Genomic DNA, 5,242 nt, shown 5'->3' with positions numbered 1-5,242 from the left:
TGCATGCACATGTGAGTACTTTTTCATGTAGCAATAGCCGTAGTACCAATTCTATTTCTCGGTATTTATCCTACTGAAATAATCAAAGATATATATATATCACAGTATGGCTCATAACAGCAAAAAAATTGAAAACAGCCTGTGTCGACAATAGGATATTGGTCAGATAAAATTTGAAATATTCCTAAACAATGGACTAGATTTTTTTAAATCTAGAGGTCATCAAATAATGGCCTGCAGCCCGAGTCCAGCTGCTGTCTTTTTTTAATAAATAAAGTTTTACTGAAATATGGCCACGTCCATTTATTTACATATCATCTATGGCTACTTTCCACTCCTGAGGCAGAGCTGTACGGTTGTGACAAAGACCATACCACCCCCAGAGCCTAAAATATTTCCTGTTTGACCCTTTACAGGAAAATGTTGCTGAACCCCTGGACTAGAATATAGTGATGAAAAATGATTTGTGGGAGAACAACATGGAAAACGTTAATTCACATATATATTACATATGTGAATGGTGTAAACAGAAGTATTTATAAAAATTAAAAATACCATAGATATATAAAAAAAGACTGGAAGGATACATACAGAAATATTACAAATTACCTCTCGGTGGAAAAAATAAGGTGATTATTATTTCCTTCTTTACATTTTCTTGCATTTTGAAATTTTCTACAAAAACTATGTATTATTATTTTTAATATCAGAATAAAAATTGACTTATATCTGGTTTGCTTTGTGTTCCTGCCTAAAGGAAGGCAGACATCCTTTCAACGTCCTTCCTAAAACGGGATGGTTCCTGAGACTGGGAGGTTAGCTTCATCGCCTGCAGAAGGGCCCAGCGCGCGGAGCTGCAGCCGGAGGGCACAGCCCTGTGTCCGCTCTGTCGAGGCAACTGGCTTATCCTTTACCTTCCAAATACACGTTCTTGTTTCCGATTTTATTGACTACGCACGTTACTACGCAGGCGCCAAGTTCACAGCCCGGACAACCTCAGAGGGCGAATGTTAGGGCCCGAGGGCGCGCCGAGCCCCCCGTGCCAGCTCCCTCGCTCTGCCGCAGGAGGAACACAAGTCACCAATGGCACCTCGCACAAAAATGTTTTTAAAGGGTGTTTAGAGCACAGAAGTAAAAGCTTTTTTCACGCATTATTACAATTAAAAAGAAAGAAAGAAAGGTCGACGACTTCCCCAGGCCCACCCAGATCTGGGCAGGGCCCCGGTGGTCCCCGCGCTGCCTCCCGCGGAATAAAGGGAGGAAGGACCGGGCACCTCGGCCGCGCCCGGCTCACAGCAAGTCAGACACCGTCCCAGCCAGGCTCACAGTGAGAGCACACTCATCTCCTAAGGCGAACGCTACTCTTGAGCCACTTTCTCTTCTGTGCCTCTTTATTCACATCCTGAACGCCCCCTCGCTGCTGTCGTCCGAACAAGGCATCCCGTGACCTTACCGCACAGCCACTGCACAACCGGGACCACGTGGGCCTCACCACGTCTTTTCCTCCCGAGATACTGGATTCTTTTTTCTCGTTTGGTCTGCTGAGATAGGGCTCACCTGGAGTGACATGCGCAGATCAGTTTTGACAAATGCATCCGCGGCAGTAACCACCACTCCGGTCAAGTTCCAGAACATTCCCGCCCCAGAAGAACTGCTCACGTCGCTCCCAGCCAGGCGCGCCCTCTGTTCTGGTCTCACCACGGGCTCCTCGCGCCTTTCTAGAACGTCAGATAAACGCAGTGATTGCGCAGGTACTCTTCTGTGTCTGGCTGCTGCTTTGAGAAGCATCATGCTGCGGGGTGTGTCCTCGCTTACTCCTTTTCGTTGCCGAGCAGTAGTCTACTGTCTTGCAGTACACCACGGTTTCCCGCCCTCCTCTTGCTGAAGGACGCCTGGCCTGTTTCCAGTTTGGGCACTAAACCAGACATTTGTTCCAGTGCTGGCACCACTTTCTCCGAATAAGAAGTTTTGGGAATTGGATTTTGTTACTTTTGAGATTCGGCCTTCCATTGATGTGTAGATTTTTAGGGGCCTCCCTCCCTTCATCTCCTCTCCAGGAAAATCATGGTACACGTGCACCTGGAGAGGAAGGACGCGGGTAACACTGAAGATGGGCAAGCTTACTCATTCGTCACACCAGGCACAAAGGCTGAACAGAGGAACACGTCACTCTCCCGGCCGGGCTCACAGTCCAGTGCTGGAGAGGCAGGTCAGGCTGCAGGGCTGAGGGAAGGGCAGGGAGAGGTCCAGCCTTCAGAGGTGAAGGCACTGTCAGGGCCCCAGGAGAACCAACCTCAGTGAGCCTTAACTGCATGCCGGACAGTGTGCTGATTATCCCATCCACCCTTACACTGACGTGGGTACATGTATTGTCCCCATTTCAGGTAGGGCGCGCGGACGCTCAGAGAGCACACAGAGAAGTGCGTGAACATTGTATGCAGAAGACGTATGTGAAGCGAATCACAGCAGCTTACAGGAAATGCAGGGGCTAGTTTTTAAACGGCTAGGGGAGCTGTGCAACTAAATCGTGTGAATAGCATTTCCACTTTCTCTTTTCATTAGCATTCTGCAAATTCTTCTTAAGCCATAAATCCTCTCTGTTCATGCTCACTGACTGTGGGTGGTGTACCTGCCGCACTTCCCTCTCAGGGAATTACTGACCAGCTGGGCAATTGTAGTTTTACAAAGAGAGTAACTTAACACCACTTCTGATAACAAAATAATAAGTACTTAAGATATTGTGGATATACTGTTACCAACAATTCTGGCCAAAATCCATGTACAACAAGAAGGATTTCAGTGGGAAAGTGAGTGGTTTAAAATTATGTTTGGTGATTCAATAAAAATTATTTTTTTGCCTTACTGCTCTCCTTGTCTTCCTTCCCCTCACTTCCTACCCCAAAGACCTTTTAGTATTCTCTTCCTTTATTGCTACTGATTATTATTTTATTCACCTATTTAAACATTCACTTATTAAAAATAGGAAGGGTAGAGCAGAACCTATCCCTTTTTCCAGCAAGAAAGCCCTGAATATAATTTAGGGGAAATTCATCCCTAAGAAGCACTGGATGAACTATGTGGCTTCATGTTTAAAATAGTTTATTCATAGCATTAGGAACAATATAGCTTCCTATATTCGTTTGTGAGGGCTGCCATAAAAATGTACAGTACTGCAGACTGGGGGGCCTAAACAACAGAAATGTCAGTTCTGGAGCCTAGAAGTCCGAGATCAAGGTGTCGGCAGGGCTGGTTTCTCCTGAGGCCTCTCTCCTTGGCTTTGCCTGTGTTTTCACATTGTCTTCCCTCTGTGTCTTAATCTCCTCTTCTTCTAAGGAACCCAGTCACATTGGATTAGGATCCACTCATATGACCTCATTTTACCTTAATGACCTCTTTGAAGACCCTATCTGCAAATACAGTCACATTCTGAGGTACTGGGGCTTAGGACTTCAACATATCAATATTAGGGGAATGCAATTCAGCCTTTAACACTTTCTGTCTGCATCACAGATCTGTTAACCTAACGAATTAAGAGAATACTTAGGAAAATGCTATGAATGAAATTATATCCTGTACACCAGGGTGTCTGTTAGGGTTAAGTTAGTCACATTTTCAACTATTTTTAAATCATTTGTGAATTTAGGTTGCTTGTAAGGAAAGATGTTAGTGGCTACTATTTTAGAGAGCAAGGCTATGAAGAGAATTAGATGACATGAAGATCATGTCTGCAAACAAGTAGTTTAAATTTTTAAAATTCTCTAAATTCATACAAATGAGAAAAGTAATTAACAATGGTTAATTACAGAAGATATGTGGTGTGTCTTTTTGGTAAGCTTTAACTTATGAAGAGCATGGCAAGAATAGTGTTAGAAGAGAGCAGAAGGGAAATTTAGCATATCCTCCTGGCATCGCTGTTGATGGAAACACTAGACGCGATCACAGAGTGAGTAGAGGGCTCGCCATGGCTGGTCACACTTCCGTAAGTACAGCTTGGTACAGCTTCAAACTCTGTGTATGGAGAATAATAAAAAGGATCAGAAACGGGAAACAAACTTGCTTGTTAAGATCAATTAAGCTGATTTATAGGAAACTAACCTTTTAGTAGATAAAAACTGGTCTAATCTCGACAATTCTGTGTGTCAACCTAACACAAAAGAGACAGCAGAGGATTTCGCCTGTAGAAGACGGAGCAGAGAAGCGCCCAGGAGCCGTTATCACGATCACGGAGGAGCAAACAATGACTTTGTCTTGAATGACTTGTCTTCAAGTGTTAGACAATTCATGCTTAACTCTGCAACCTCAGCGCTTCCAGTTTGGTCTCATAACAATAACACTGTCATCCTCCTCATCTGATTGATTTTCTTTATATTATTATCTGCTTAAATCCTTTAAGCGACCTCGCGGATAGGTGCCCCATGCCCTAACCCTTCTCGGGAGGGCTCCAGGGGCTTGCTCAGCCCTGCACCACTGCCCCTGTCTGTCCTCTCCCGGTGGGGGCCGCCCACTCACTGCACACACTCACACCGCACAAACTCACAGCGCACACACCGCACACACGCGCACTGCACACACAACGCATACACTTACACCCCATACACTCGCACTGCACACACGTGCACACACACCGCTCACCCACATACTGCAACACCCAGTGCATACACTCACAGTGCACACACCACACACCGCAACACTCACAGCGCACACGCTGACACTGCATACACTCACACCGCACACCCGCCTACTGCACACACTCACAATGCACACCCACACACCGCACACCCCGCGCTCCCGCCGTTCGCAGTCCCGGGGTGGAGGGGCGGACCCTCCTCCCCCGGCCCCCGGTGTGCACAGAGAAGTAAGCGCGTCTTTCTCTACCGGGGCGGGCGGGCGAGTGGAGATGCAGGGCTCAGGGTGCAGGTGCAAGTGCAGGCGCCGGGCTGGGTCACGCGAGGGCCGGCGGACCCACGGTCACGCACTCGGCCGACAAACCAGTGACAAGGAAATCGTCCGCCCGTCGCAGCAGCGGGACGCGCAGCCAGCGCCTCCGGCCGGCGCGGGGACGCGGGGAGACCAGGGGCGGGCGCCGGGCTCGTCCGCCGGCCCCTCGCCGCGCGGCGCATCCTGGTCCGCTCGGCGGCGCCGATTGGCCGGCGCGGAGGCTGCGGCGGCGCCGATTGGTCGGCGCGCGGGCCCTCCTCCGGCGGCGCGGCCGCGCCGGGTCCGCGCAGGGAGCGGGCCGGCC

The 5,242-nt window shown here is 48.4% G+C and overlaps 1 long non-coding RNA gene across 2 annotated transcripts; it reads right to left on the bottom strand.

Annotated features, from left to right (window-relative positions):
• Window positions 1-612: 612 nt before the first annotated feature.
• LOC147915881 (uncharacterized) lies at window positions 613-5,006 on the bottom strand. Of its 2 annotated transcripts, XR_015553850.1 has the most exons (3): window positions 4,876-5,006; window positions 4,096-4,175; window positions 613-4,008 (listed from the first exon to the last, which is right to left on the bottom strand). It is a non-coding gene; the product is annotated as an uncharacterized LOC147915881 (long non-coding RNA). The 2 variants fall into 2 exon arrangements; XR_015553849.1 differs by lacking the exon at window positions 4,876-5,006 and having other exon boundaries at window positions 4,096-4,849.
• Between the last annotated feature and the right edge of the window lie 236 nt (window positions 5,007-5,242).

This window comes from Ceratotherium simum, chromosome 12, assembly GCF_057802395.1.
Source record: "Ceratotherium simum simum isolate JZ-2026a chromosome 12, ASM5780239v1, whole genome shotgun sequence".
Taxonomy (NCBI): domain Eukaryota; kingdom Metazoa; phylum Chordata; class Mammalia; order Perissodactyla; family Rhinocerotidae; genus Ceratotherium; species Ceratotherium simum.
This window is presented reverse-complemented; position numbering and strand designations above follow the sequence as displayed.